Source organism: Medicago sativa, chromosome 3, assembly GCF_051527215.1.
Source record: "Medicago sativa cultivar Bolivia chromosome 3, Bolivia_mono, whole genome shotgun sequence".
Lineage (NCBI taxonomy): Eukaryota > Viridiplantae > Streptophyta > Magnoliopsida > Fabales > Fabaceae > Medicago > Medicago sativa.
Genome location: NC_140751.1, coordinates 63693751 through 63708156, shown reverse-complemented (window position 1 = coordinate 63708156; position 14406 = coordinate 63693751). Strand labels below are relative to the sequence as shown.

General features: G+C 32.8%; 1 protein-coding gene across 12 annotated transcripts in view; it reads left to right on the top strand.

The window, feature by feature from the left end:
- The first annotated feature begins 2273 nt into the window (after window positions 1-2273).
- LOC146939078 (uncharacterized) overlaps window positions 2274-14406 on the top strand; it is a 48287-nt gene continuing 36154 nt past the window's right edge. For 4 of the 12 annotated variants that reach the window (XM_085752884.1, XM_085752883.1, XM_085752876.1 and 1 more), the window contains exons 1-4: window positions 2274-2515; window positions 2595-2669; window positions 6838-6910; window positions 10033-10107. The gene's annotated coding sequence lies outside the window, so the exon portion shown is untranslated. Of the gene's footprint in view, window positions 2516-2594; window positions 2670-5729; window positions 5779-6443; window positions 6911-10032; window positions 10108-14406 lie in introns of those variants that run through there. The other 8 variants (XM_085752885.1, XM_085752887.1, XM_085752877.1 and 5 more) reach the window with 7 other exon arrangements.

Genomic DNA, 14406 nt, shown 5'->3' with positions numbered 1-14406 from the left:
CTCTTTTTCCCTTGCTTAGGTTTTATCCCACTGTGTTTTCCTAAGATAAGGTTTTTAATGAGGCAAATGTTGAGTAATCTTGAGTATTCTGCTTGGGCTTTGGTCTAGTCCCCCAGGTGTTTCTCTACCAGAAACAATCAAGTCAAACAAATGAAATAAAGTACAAGTTTCTCTACCAGAAATAATCAAGTCAAACAATTAATGTGTCCTCTGGAACAAAGTCTCTGATCACATATGTCCAAGCAAATCAAGCAGTGGCTATGGAATTACTTGTGCTTAAAAGACAATAATAAGATCTCGTAGTCTTACTCAAAATCTCACATCTTCTGATTGCATATTTCTCATGTTCAGCACCTTAGATCACCTGTACAAGCTTCAAGATCAATCTAAGAGAATCAACAAGACAAGAAAAATGAATTCTCTCAATCATGTGAAAGTACAACACAACCTGTAATAGAACTACAAATGTACAATTATTTCAAACTGCTACTTGTACAACTACAACGATGCCAAAGTCTATATTCTCAAAGAACATCTCTATAAGACTATACCAATAAATTCAATTGAAAAGAGAATGTTCAATGATAAAGCTCAATTGAAAATCCTCTCTCTCGAAAGAGTTTTCATATATTTGAATTGATATATGATTTGAGTTCTAAGATCATCTCTATTTGAGTTAAACTCGTAACTTGACTTTGTATCATGTTCAGATACAAACACGCATCTAATCTAGCCTACTAGTGACCACAAACATTATTGTTAAAATGTAATCCGAAGAGATAAAAAAAAAAAAATTGGTTCCTCAAGGCATATTTCAAATGTTATGGAGATGACTAAATGAATTCTAGTGTGTAGCCTAGAGAGGTAGAGGAAAAAACACTCATGATGTTCTAAGAGGCAAATTGAAGAATACTTGGTTTATGCCCTTCAAAAAAAGAAAGCAAACTCTCTTTGTAAAGAAAGGACTATAGATAACAACATGTGTTATCAACTAGTATTAAAACATATGTGTCCTTATCCATTTCCTTCTGTTTTTACTTATTGTTAGTTCTTATGTATTTTCTTCAATTAATTATCTTTTAATAAAATGTTTTAATTAAATAAAAGAAAAAAAACTCTTTGATAAAGGACTTAAAAATAAAAATAGATGGTAAACACAATTTAAACTCATTTTTCTTGTGTTTTCCCGTACATTAATGATAGTTTATAAAGTAACACATAATTTCGTCTTCCCCTACATAATTAACTACATTGCTTAAATAGGGTAAAATTGACAAAGAGACTTATTGTTTGGAACTAATGTAATCTATAACTTTTTTCCTAGACTATAACTTTTCCCACCCTGCTTATTTCTCGCGCATCCTATTTTTTACCTTCCAAAAATACCTTTGGTCCGGATTATACAATCCTAACTTCTTTTGGATTATATAATCCGAAAATTTTCGAGCTTTTTGTAGCTTGGAGCACCTTGAAGGATCTTGATGCTAAAGTTCATTGGATGAGTTCGGATTCTAAAATTCGGAAAGGTTTTAGACAGTTTAGGATTATATAATCTGAAATGTATCAAACACCCCATAAAAAGTTAACATTTAGAGTGAAAAAGGAGATTTCCGGATTATATAATCCAAACTGTATCAGCACAGAGACAGACTTGATTGTTTTGGATGAAACATGCATTTGGCACATTAGATTTCTTCTAAACGACATAACCATGAAAATACTACAATTTTCAATATAAAAAATTTCTAATTAAAAAATTATTTGTTAATAAAATCAAATACTACAATTTTGAATATAACGAATACACAGTTTTTATTTTTATTTTTTTAAAAAAAAAAAAAACTTATTTCATCCGTCTCAAATAGTCATTTGTTAAGCATGTAAATATTTTGAGTTTTTTAGTTTAGAAGGAGAATCATTTAAAATTCTCAAGATCTCTCAAAAAAAATCTTAAAAGTATCATTTCGACCACTATTATAAACAAAAATATATTTTTTTTAAATCAAATAAATTATTTGTTCAATGAATCTAAAAATTTAATCCCGAATTCACGGCAATCATGATGATGGTGGTGTTATGTGAGTGAAATACACTGGTCGTTAAGTATCGTGAATATTTTCGTCGCTATATGTAGCATTATTATTTCCTTTATTAAAGTGATGGTCGGCCATAATTAAAGATTATGGTTTGTGTGGCACATGATATGATTAAAAAGTTAAAAAGAAAAAGGTGCAGACTGTTTACAAAAGAAATTTGTTGTGTACAATATTGTGAAAAGAAAGTCAAGAAATTTGTCAAAAGAAATTTGTCTGCGTATACAAAAGAAATTCAGTTGAGTGGTGTATGAGTTAAAAAATCAGTGGAGTGTAGAAAAGAAAGCACCGTTTGTTAAATTCACAGCTGGCTTCTCTAAAGCATAGATTGTTTCTATCGATCAGTCTTCTGTTTGCAATTGGAGAAAGAAAGATTCATTGTTGTATTTCAAGCAATTGGCTAAACGTTTCCAAAACCAGAGGTAATAATCAAGCAATCATTAACTCATGAAGTAGTTGCATTTCATTTCGATCACTTTTTCAACTTTTGTGTTCTTGTAGAACATGGATTCTGATTCAACTACTACTAATTGCTGAATTGAGAAAGGGGAAGATTCTCTGTGTACCAGTAGCGAGGTAATCATTCAATCATAGTACTCCCTCGTCCCTCAATACTTGACCTGTTTGGAGAAAAATATTTGTCCCACAATACTTGACCTTCTCAGATTTTTAAATAGGATTTGACAAATTTACCCCTTATAAATACTTTTTGTGGTCTCATGTAAAAGTTTGTAGTGGAACAAAGAAAGTAATAATTACTTAAAAGTGAAAGTTTAAAAATAATAACAAGGGCAATTCAGTAAAAATACCATTCTCTTTCTTTCATCTTTACATTTTTCTTAATCTGTGTGAAATTGTTAAGTAGGTCAAGTATTGAGGGACGGAGAGAGTATTTTATAAGAATTATATTTTCAAAAAAAGAAATTAAACCTGTGTATCAGTAGCAAGGTAATCATTCAATCATATTTTATAATAATTATATTTTCATAAAAAGAAATTAAACATGTTTTTAATCCCTTGTAAACTTGTGAACTTTTTTATTTAATTGTTACTCCCTCCGTCTGACAATATTAGTCGTTTAAAGTTTGCGCACGATTATTAAGAAAATGATTAATTGTGTTGATTTCAATGGTAAAATTAGTAGCATTTACTAAAACACCATTACTATATTGTAGTTAGTGGAGTAGTTAAGTTGGATGAAATTCAATAAATAAGGGTATAATAATGAAAAATAATAATAAATGTTGCATTGGTATTGTAAAGTGACAATTATTATGAGAAAAAAAATGCTAAAGAGACAATAATTATAAGACGGATGGAGTACGTAATTATTATGAGAAAATAATAATTACAAAAGAAATAAAATATACCCTAGAAAAATTTGGAGTGAGGAGAGAAACTCCTCCCTTGAAGATCTTAGTGTTTTCCTTCCTCCTGAACCGCTTCGTTCTAAATGAGAATATATGAATGAGAGGATTGATGTTTATATGGAGAGTTTCCACCTGAAGTTGGGCTAAAAAAACTGGGTTTTTGCCACAAAAAAGTAACAAAATTCAGTATTGTCCAGGACTATGCACGAGGCGCATGTGAGATAGCTTTAGGCGCTAGGTGCCTAGAACCATGCGTCAGGCGCATGTGAGTGTACTCTGGGTGTTGAAACGCCTGTTTCTTCGTCTTTTTGGGTGTTTGCTTTTATATAAGATGTCTTGGAACTTGGGAACAAAATTCCTCCCTCTGTAATGTCTTTCGAGGCCTCTTGAATCTTAATCCTTTGCTCTTCCCAAAGTCTTCACAAATCTTAAGATGTCTTGCTTTGCCGATTTGTATGATTTTTTCATTAATTACATCAAAACACCCTAAAATTGCTATGTTTCGTGAAGAATAGAATTACAGACTCAAATATAGAAAACTTTACAAATGTCTCAAAATCATAAGCAATTGCTCTAATACTCATCTCTTCTGGATGTAAAACCTACTGAAAATGACTGAAAAACATGTTAAGAATAACATAAGATGACATGTCATCAGACATGTGATAGATACAAATGGTATAAATTGTGTTTGTGGTTTCAGCAACAGAATAGAGAGTAAACTTTCGGGGACGTTAAAAAATATAAATGCATGCAAGATGTTGTATCAAATGTGAGGAAGTAACAACCAGATTACAAAATTATATGATGTGATAAGAATAAGGAGTGTGTAGTGGAACATTTGCATAGTCCTGAAAGTAGACATGTAAGAAAGTTAGTTTGCACGGCATAGAAGAAGTGGAGGTGGTAGCGGTAGAGATCCAAGTAGGACTATAATAGTTGAAGTTTAGGGGTCCGTTTGGTTCAAAGGAGGGGAGGGGAGGGGAGGGGAGGAGAGGGAAGAGATTTTAATGGAAGGAAGGGAAAGGAAGGGGAGGGAAGGGGAGATATTTTAATTAAAAACATGTTTGGTTCAAAAGAGGGGAGGGGAGGGGAATGGAGGAATTTTAATTAAAAATGTGTTTGGTTCACAAAGGAAGGGGAGGTATTTTAAAATTAATTTACTCTTTTACCCCTAATCTTAATTTAATATAATTCAGAAGAAAAAGTTTGAACATGTAAAAATACACGACAATCTCAAATTCTCAAGTACAAAATATATTTATAAATTTAATGTCTACATAGATTCATAAAATAATATATTTATAAAATTAAAATCTACATAGAGTCATAAAATAATTTATTATATATAGACACACAATATACATCAAGGCTATCTACAAAAGTACATGACAAGTCACGATTTCCTTTTTCCTTCAAAAAAAAATATGACAAGTCACGACTATAATCCTTCAAAAAAAAATCACCACTATAAAAAAAAAAATTGTAACAATGCAGTACAAAACTATATAATAAGGATATCTACCCAGCAAGTCACCATAATACATGTATCCAAAAGAAAGAAGCAGAAGCAGCAATGAATAGGTGCACAGGAGACAAGTATAAAAAACCTAATGTTCAAAATTTTAATAAGGATAATTTTGGAAATATAATAAATATATAAACACCTCACTTTCCCTCCCCATGAAAAAACTCCAATTTGGAGGGGAGCAATAAATGAGCTTATGAGGGATTTTACCCCCCTTCCTCTCCCTCCCCTCCCCTTCTAAAAATTGAACCAAATACAACAAATTTAAAATATTCCCTCCCCTCCCCTTCAAAACCCACGAACCAAACGAACCCTAGAAGATTTATCGTTATCATAATATTTTACAATTCTTATCATAATGTTTTTCATAATATTTGAAGTTGGGTTCATTCTACAATTTCATAATATTTTACAATTCTTATCATATTTGAAAATTGCTTTTCTCATATTCAAGTTTTCTTAAAAACATATTTAAATGACGAAATCACCCTCAACGTTAGTTAATTACCGTTCAACTTTTTCGGCGATAGTTAACTATCGTTGAGCTAGTGACATTTATCTGCAGTTGATTCAGCTGTAGTTAGCATTTTTGTTTGGCGCTTGTTTTTGAATCGGATTCCCACAAAGGATAATTTGTTTAGGCGACCTATTTTGACTGATATTGATATTCATTGTTCATCTGACTATGGTTGTTTGGAAGACTGAGACTACTTTTTTTTAATGCGACTTTTACGGTAGGCTTTGGGTCATATTTCTGGCTGGTTAGGCTTGTCGACAGTTAATCATGGTAATTTTCTAGATCATCTTCTTCAGTTTGGTGCGCTAGGGGACTTCTCCGAAAATTCTTGCCTAGCTTTCAATATTATTTGGACTTCTGTGTTGTACATCATATGAAAGGAAAGAAATGCGAGGATTGTTAACTTGTACTCTAAAAATACAAAGGGTCATGCTAACAAATGCTTGCCGGGCACTCTATAAAAATTTCAAATTAAAAAAATATTTTTTAATAAAATCAAATACTACAATTTTGAATATAACGAATACACAGTTTATTTTTATTTTTTTAAAGAAAAAAAACTTATTTGCTCGGTCTCAAATAGTCATTTATTAATGATGTAGGTATTTTGAGTTTTTTTTTTTAGTTTAGAAGGCGAATCATTTAAAATTCTTAAGAGTATCATTTCAACAACTATTATAAACAAAAATATTTTTTTAAAATTAAATAATTTTTTTTTCAATGAATCTATAATTTAATCTCGGATTTCACGGCAATGATAATGGTGGGGGTGTTATGCGAGTGAAATACACCGTTCGCGAAGCATAGTGAATATTTTTGTCGCTATATGTAGCATTATTGTTTCCTTTATTAAAGTGATGGTAGGCTGAATATTTTTGTCGCTACATGTAACATTATTGTTTCCTTTATTAAAGTGATGGTAGGCCATAAAGTTTATGGTTTGCAAAAGTGAAAAAGAAAAAGAAAAAGCGGGGCATATTCAAATGAATTGCTAGATGTGAAAGTGTGAAGTTCGTAATGGGAGTAATTAAACACAAAAAAGGTGCAGACTGTACATTGTCAAAAGAAATTCAGTTGAGTGGTGTATGAGTCAAAAAGATTCGGTGGAGTGTACAAAAGAAAGCACTGTTTGTTAAATTCACAGTTGGCTTTCTCTAAAGCATATAGATTGATCTTAGAAATGATATATTAGTGTCTCCTGCTGCTCGATCAGTCTTCTGTTTGCAATTTGAGAAAGAAAGATTCATTGTTGTGTGTGCGTTGGCTAAACCTTCCCAAAACGAGAGGTAATCAAGATTCATTGATAATAGCTCCATTGTGTTTGTGTAGAACATGGATTCTGATTCAACTACTGCTGAGCGCTGATTTGAGAGAGGAGAAGATTCTGTGTACCAGAAGTGAGGTAATCATTCAATCATATTTTATAAGAATTATATTTTCATAAAAAAGAAATTAAACATGTTTTTAATCCCTATAAAATTGCAAACTTTTTTATTTAATCTCTACATAATTTTAATAGCAACTTTAGTCCTTATAAAAATGGTTATTAGCAAAATTAGTCCCCGGCGTCAAATGGTAGCTGACTAGGTTGACAAACTCATGACTAGATCTGTAACTGCAAGAACATATGGGTTTGTTAAGATTATTTTCGTCTTTTTCTTCATTCAAAATAATGTGGATTGCCTTCGTCTGTTGATCTGCCGTCACAAGCATAACCGCCTCCAGATCTATCTTTCACCAACCCCTCTGCATGTCACAATTTTTTTGGTAGTGTTATTTCTTTTTTTGGTAGTGCTCTCCATGTCACAATTGTTGCTCTTTCAAGTATTCTTGTGAATTTGAAACTCAAAATTATGCAAATTAACAACCAAACATTCACAAACAAGAACAACAGGTCCAAATTTAATCTAGCAACCACATCAATACTGCTTTTATAGAGTCCAGACCCTTCACCCCCACGTACAGTGTATCGTTGCTGCCAGCTATCCAAATCGTGTCATGATTTCTCCTAATCGTGACACGATTTCAGACAAATAAAATTCATCTTCTACCTTCACCAATCTTGCTACGATTTTGCCCGATTCAACAACATCAATTTCGAGCCACTTCACAGCAACTTTCTACCTTTAGTGTAAATTGGCACGGGACTCACATGAGAACACTTTGTTTTTTTTTTTTTTTTGAAATAGCATATTCAATTGAAAGCCAAGCACAAGCTGTGCAAATGGCAGAAAAATACAACAGTGGCTAAACATCCTTACAGGAGCAGTGAGCACAACCCACCTAATAATCAAAGGCGCTAGCACCACACAGAAAAACAGAAAACAGAATATGACAGGAAGCCAAAAAGCCATGCCTAATATACCATAACAACCTAATGACCGAAATGAAAGTCAGAAAAGCCGAGACCCAAAAACTCCCACACCAAGACCTAGACATCACTTCCTATTAATACATTCTCTTGGGTTCCAACACCACTCATAAAAGAGGCAAGAAGCTATCCTCAATCTACTCAGAGACCAAACCCAAGATACCGCTTTGATTTCTTCCACTATCTCGTTCAAGTGTTTGGATTGGTTTCTAAAAATCCTCGCATTCCTTTCCTTCCAAATCATCCAAATAGATGCATGCCAAATCAACCAAAACGCTTTCCGGATGTGTCTCGAATTCCCCGCTCCACTCCAACACGCAAAATGTACAAGCAAATTCGGAGGAGTGATAAAGTCAATATCTAACCAATTCAGCACCTTACGCCAAACTAACAACGCCACCTCACAATGCAAAAAAAGATGGGAAGTTGATTCCTCCAAATCACCACATAGCACACAAGCACTAGGTTCCCCGGGAGCCAAGATATTTCGACGTTGAAGATTTACCTTTGATGGAATACGGTTCATAATTGCCATCCAAGAAAAAGCCACAACCTTAGACGGAGCCGGACTCTTCCAAAGATTGGCAAACACTTCCTCCTCTAACCCACTTAACCCCTCTTGAAGAGTATCAAATTCCTCCAACAATCTATAAGACGACCGCACCGTGAACATACCCCCCTCTTCCGGCAACCAACACCACCTATCCTCTTCCATACCCAAATTAACACCTTCTATAAGAGCTATTAAATTACCAATAAGATTTCTTTCCCATAGGAATGGTTGTCTCCTCCAAGTAAGGTTCCAAACCACCCCCCCATCAACGTTACTCCACAAGTCCCTTACGGTAGCCTCTTTGTGAGTCGAGATCGAAAAAATTCTAGGAAAGAGAAGAGCTAAAGGTTGCTCACCCATCCACCTATCCTTCCAAAAACTAGTATTCCTCCCATTTGACACCTTGCGAACCACATTTGTAGAGAACCAATTCTCCCCCGAACCAACTTCCAACGACTTCAAATCCTTCCACCACCCCGAAGCAAAACGCGGCCATCTAGCCCCTTCCTCCAAATTAAGCTTACAAACACTCTCCCCATATTTCTCTATCAACACCACCTTCCAAAGAGGAAGGTCATCTTGGAGTAAACGCCACTTCCACTTGGCCAAAAGACTTGCATTTACCATCTTAACATCTCTCACCCCTAAACCTCCCTTACTCTTTGGTTGGCAAATCCGCTTCCATTTTACCCAACAAATTTTTCTCCCTCCACCCACCCCTCCCCAAAGAAACTCTCTTTGGATCCGGGTAACCAACTTCACCACTTTTGCCGGAATTTTCAAAAAGGACAAGAAGAATATAGGGATTGCATTCAAAATGGAGTTGAGGAGAGTAATTCTACCTCCAAGGCTTAAATATTTGTTACCCCAAGAGTTGAGTCTATTTCGAAGTTGTTCCAACATTGGTTCCCAAGTGGATAGCTTCTTGGAGATTGCTCCCACCGGTAACCCCAAATAGTTAAATGGCACACAACCTTCTTTACAATCCAAGAATCTACAAGCCGCCTCCATAAAATCTCTCGGGACATTCACTCCAATAAGAGAGCTCTTATGATAATTAACCTTTAAGCCGGACACCATCTCAAATCCACTTAACATTGCCTTTAGAGTCCAAAGATTATCAATTGTGGGTACCCCTATACAAAGAGTATCGTCGGCGTATTGCAAGTGGGATATCACCGCTCCTCCTTGCTTAATTTCAAATCCTTTGAACAAATTCCGGTTTACCGCATTAGACATTAACCCACTAAAGCCTTCCGCATTAGACATGAGAACACTTTGTTACTGTGAGAAACGTTGACAATCAATAATATCCGTTAAATACAAATCTATATCATTGTAGTCAAGCCACACGATAGTAACCACCTTTGTCTCCTTGACATTTATTTGTTGGCCTGCAATTCTTTTTTATCCATTAAACTGCAGCTTAATTTGATCATGGAAGAGAGATTTGCCCAGAATTAAAAGAAAATTGTACGTCAATTGAATAAGCACATCAGGATCGAAAAAAATTAATTTCTAAACTAATGATAAATGCCTAAACCAGTATACAAATGAATCTTTCATTTCGATCACTCATTCAACTTTTGTGTTCTCGTAGAACATGGATTCTGATTCAACTACTACTGATTGCTGAATTGAGAAAGGGGAAGATTCTCTGTGTACCAGTAGCGAGGTAATCATTCAATCATAGTATTTTATAAGAATTATTTTCATAAAAAGAAATTAAACATGTTTTTAATCCCTTGTAAACTTGCGAACTTTTTTATTTAATTCATACTCCCTCCGTCTGACAATATTAGTCGTTTAAAGTTTGCGCACGATTATTAAAAAAATAATTAATTGTGTTGATTTCAATGGTAAAGTTAGTAACATTTACTAAAACACCCTTATTAATTGTAGTTAGTGAAGTAGTTAAGTTGGATGAAATTCCATAAATAAGGGTATAATAGTGGAAAATAATAATAAATGTTGCATTGGTATTGTAAAGTGACAATTATTATGAGAAAAAAAATGCTAAAGGGACAATAATTATAAGACGGATGAAGTACATAATTTTAATAGCAACTTTAGTCTTTATAAAAATGGTTATTAGCCGAATTAATCCTCGGTGTCAAATGGTTGCCGACTAGGTTGACGGACTCATGACTAGGTTTGTAACTCCAAGAACATACGGGTTTGTTCAGATTATTTTCGCCTTTTTCTTCATTCAAAATAATGCGGATTGCCTTCGTCGGTTGATCTGCCGTCACAAGCACAACCGCCTCCAGATCTATCTTTCACCAACCCCTCTGCATGCCTCCATTGTTGCTCTTTCAAGTATTGTGAATTTGAAACTACAATTGTGTTTTTTTTTATCTCAGCCGTAGATTTGTATTTAACTATTATTATTGATTGTTTTTTCTCTCACAATAATAAACTGTTTTCACGTGAGTCATCCCCAATTGGTAGTAATTTAAATTTAACAATCAACTTCCTTGGTCCTTAACCTTCTCTTGAAAACCCCTTCAAGATAAACCAATAAACTCCAAAGCCCTGCCTAAACCTTGATCTATAAAGCGATCTCCACCGGCATCCAACAACCAACAATAGTCCCACAAGCTTCCAATCTAACTCGTCTCCTTGCATCTAACAACACTAGGATTTTTATGTGGTTGAACAAGTTTTCCCATAACATCTTCAGCCCCCATAGTGATCAATTCTGTCCTCAAAAAGATTCGCTTGCCTCCAATAACTGTTATTAGATTTTTAGAAGCCACAATTGGTTGTCTTCTTCTAGTCCAACCTGATGCTGAGATTGTCCGACATCACCGCCTCACCCTTCACTGCCTCCATAGAAAAAACGCAATAGAGTCTTATAATTAGACATGAATTTAGTAGTTGAATCAGAATCCATATTTGCTATTAAAATCAACATTACAGGTCATTTTCTTAATAATCGTATAAAACTACAAAAAAATGTAATTTGATATGGTCATTTTCTTAATAATCCTTTAAAATTCTTAAAGGATACTCATTTCAACCAGTATTATAAGCAAATATATATTTTTAAAAATTAAATAAATTGATTTTTTAATGAATCTAAAACTTGAATTTTATTTATAATAGTAATAGAGGAGTACTCGAGAAGTACTTGTAAATATAGGGGTGTAATGGTTCGGTTTGGATCAGTTTTTGGTCAAAAAAATGCATTAACCTATGAAATCTTCATCGGTTTAGTTTGGTTCGATTTTTACTATTTTTCAAAGAAGAAACCGAACCAAACTAGTCGGCTTAGTTCGGTTTGGATCGGTTCAGTTGATCGGTTTGTTTGAAAGTACAATTAAAATAAATCCATATTTTCTCAAATTTGTATTTAATTTCATGCATACAACAGACTAAATTATTTTATAGAGCTTTGTTTTCCATGTTCTCTATTTTTCAAACTACTTTGTATAACTAACATGAAAAAAACTAACAAGAAACAGACAACCCCAACCGCGGTGAGTAACGAAGGGTTAGGTGTGACTGACGGCTAGTGTTCTTTTTTAGTATAAATGAAATAGAGTCGGATGATATGATGATGGAAGAAAGTGAATGAATTAAGGAGTATTTTACGTTAGACTTTAATTTTGAGCCTAATCATAAGTGTGTGTGAGGAGGGATAATATTACTAAAAAGGGGAGTGAGGTTAACATCGGTTCGGTTCATCGGTTCTTTGGATGTCGAAATTAAAAGCAAAGAACCAAAGAAAACTAAATTGGTTTAGGTTCATTCGGTTCGATTTTGAACTGAACCAAACAAGGTCGGATATCTTTTCAGTTTGGTTCCGTTTGAATTTTCGGTTTCATCGGTTTTGTCCGATCCACTTACACCCCTATTCGTAAACCTTTCTTCCAAAAAAAAAAAGTATTTGTAAACTTTCCCCAAACACAAATTGAGGCCTAAATAAGGAATTTACTGGTTTGAGGCCTAAATAAGGACTTTACTGGTTATATCATACAATATCACACAAAAATTGAAGTTTAAATTCAATTGTATTTAGAGATTTTTATAATATTTTATACATTTCTGCACAATTTCCTTAAAAAATAAAAAGGCTAAACATGAGTTGAGTTAAAAGTAGTGATTGAAAATTTTATAGGAACTAAAAGGGGAAGGAAAATTTTTGGGGATTAAAACTAAAAGTTGGTATATTTATAGGGACCAAAAACATATTTAACCATATTTAAATTATTAATAAAGAAAATTAAATCCCATTAAAATTGGAATTTTCCACTATAATTGCCACAATATTATCTATTCTTCTATATTGGGGTATGACACCTATATATAAAGGTAAATACACCCTTTTGAGGATGGATTTTTCCTTTCCAATTTTACCCCTTCATTTAAATGATCTTATCATTTTTATTTAAAACTTTCAAATTATTTTTACCCTTTTATTTAAACCATTTTATCATTTTTATTTGAATTTTTTTTTTTACAAGATCATTTTTATTTGAATTATCAATTAAAATTTAGCTAAATCACATTAAAATAGGAACGGCCCACTACAATATGAGGAACACTAAAATAGGAAGATTTGTCTAAGACTTAATTGTATGTTTGATCCCTTATGTTTTAAAAAGTTTCACGTTGGTCCTTATGATTTAAAATTCTCAAATTGGTTCAAAATGTTACTCACATTGGAATAAATTAGTCTCTTCCATATATAACATATATAATTAAAGAGAAATGATATTTGAACATCTATTTGGTACAACTTTTGTGACAACTTTCTCTCTCATACTCACATTATTTTTAACTTTATCTCTCTATTGTTGTGGTTTCCGTGCCAATACTACTTTTTTCTTTGTAAATTATGGTTGTCAAATAAGCTGTCACCAAATTGGTTGTTCAAATAACACTCCTCATAATTAAAAGGGTCTTGTTAACGAGTGCCCCGGACACTTTTTAATCATTCCAAAATAGGCAATTATTTTTCAAAAAATTCAAATGTTTCGATTTCCATTGCATTAATTACTCGTTTTTTTATAAATATTTTTATAAATATTTAGAGTGTCTGCGGAGCACTCATTAACATTTCCCTAATTAAAATAACGAACGAAACATATTCTGATAGGGAAACAATCTTGTGGATGATATGAGAACTGAAAGACAGAGACGATGTCGTGTCTGAGAATATCATCTTTGTGATTGAGAGAGAAGGATGCAAAGACATGAGAATGTAAACAAAGCAAATAAAGACAAAAACATGAAGGACCGTCTAATATGGATCTGGTTCAACCGATAAATTTTACTCCCTGTCCTGATAAATTTTAATAAAGTATTATTTTACTAAAAGGTAGTAATAGTCCACTTTTTAACAATTTTTAAAATTTTAAAAGTTAAAAGATTCATATCATATTAGACCTGTTCTAAACATGAAACCAAATAAGAAAATAGATATGGTGCAAACCTTCCTTCAAAAAAAAAAAAAAGATATGGTGCAAACCTAAGGATATATATGGTATGGGTGAAGGAAGATAACATGGGTTAAATATAATTTTAGTTTTTATAAAATCTCGAGTTTTTAATTTTTTCCCCTAAAAAAGTTTATTCATTTTTAATCCCTATTTGCATTTTATAAGGACACTTTTGAGAACTAAAAATGTCCATTTTTTTTAAAATTAAACACGAGAATTAAATACTACATCCCTTTTTAAATACACGACTTTTATGATAAAAACACCAAAATTAAGAAAATTGATTGTAGTATTGATTTTTTATTTTTTTTACAATTGTTATTGTTTTACAAATTTATCTGTTAGGAGAGAGAATTGCGCGCTTAATGTTTTCATAGAATATTTATTACATATTGTAGAAAAATATATAACATAGAGTATATTAGCAGGGAAATTATTAATACATTTTAAAATTTGAAAGATAAAAAAGTCTTATAATTAAGAATGTCTATTTAAATATATGTTATGTATTTCTAACTTTAATATTT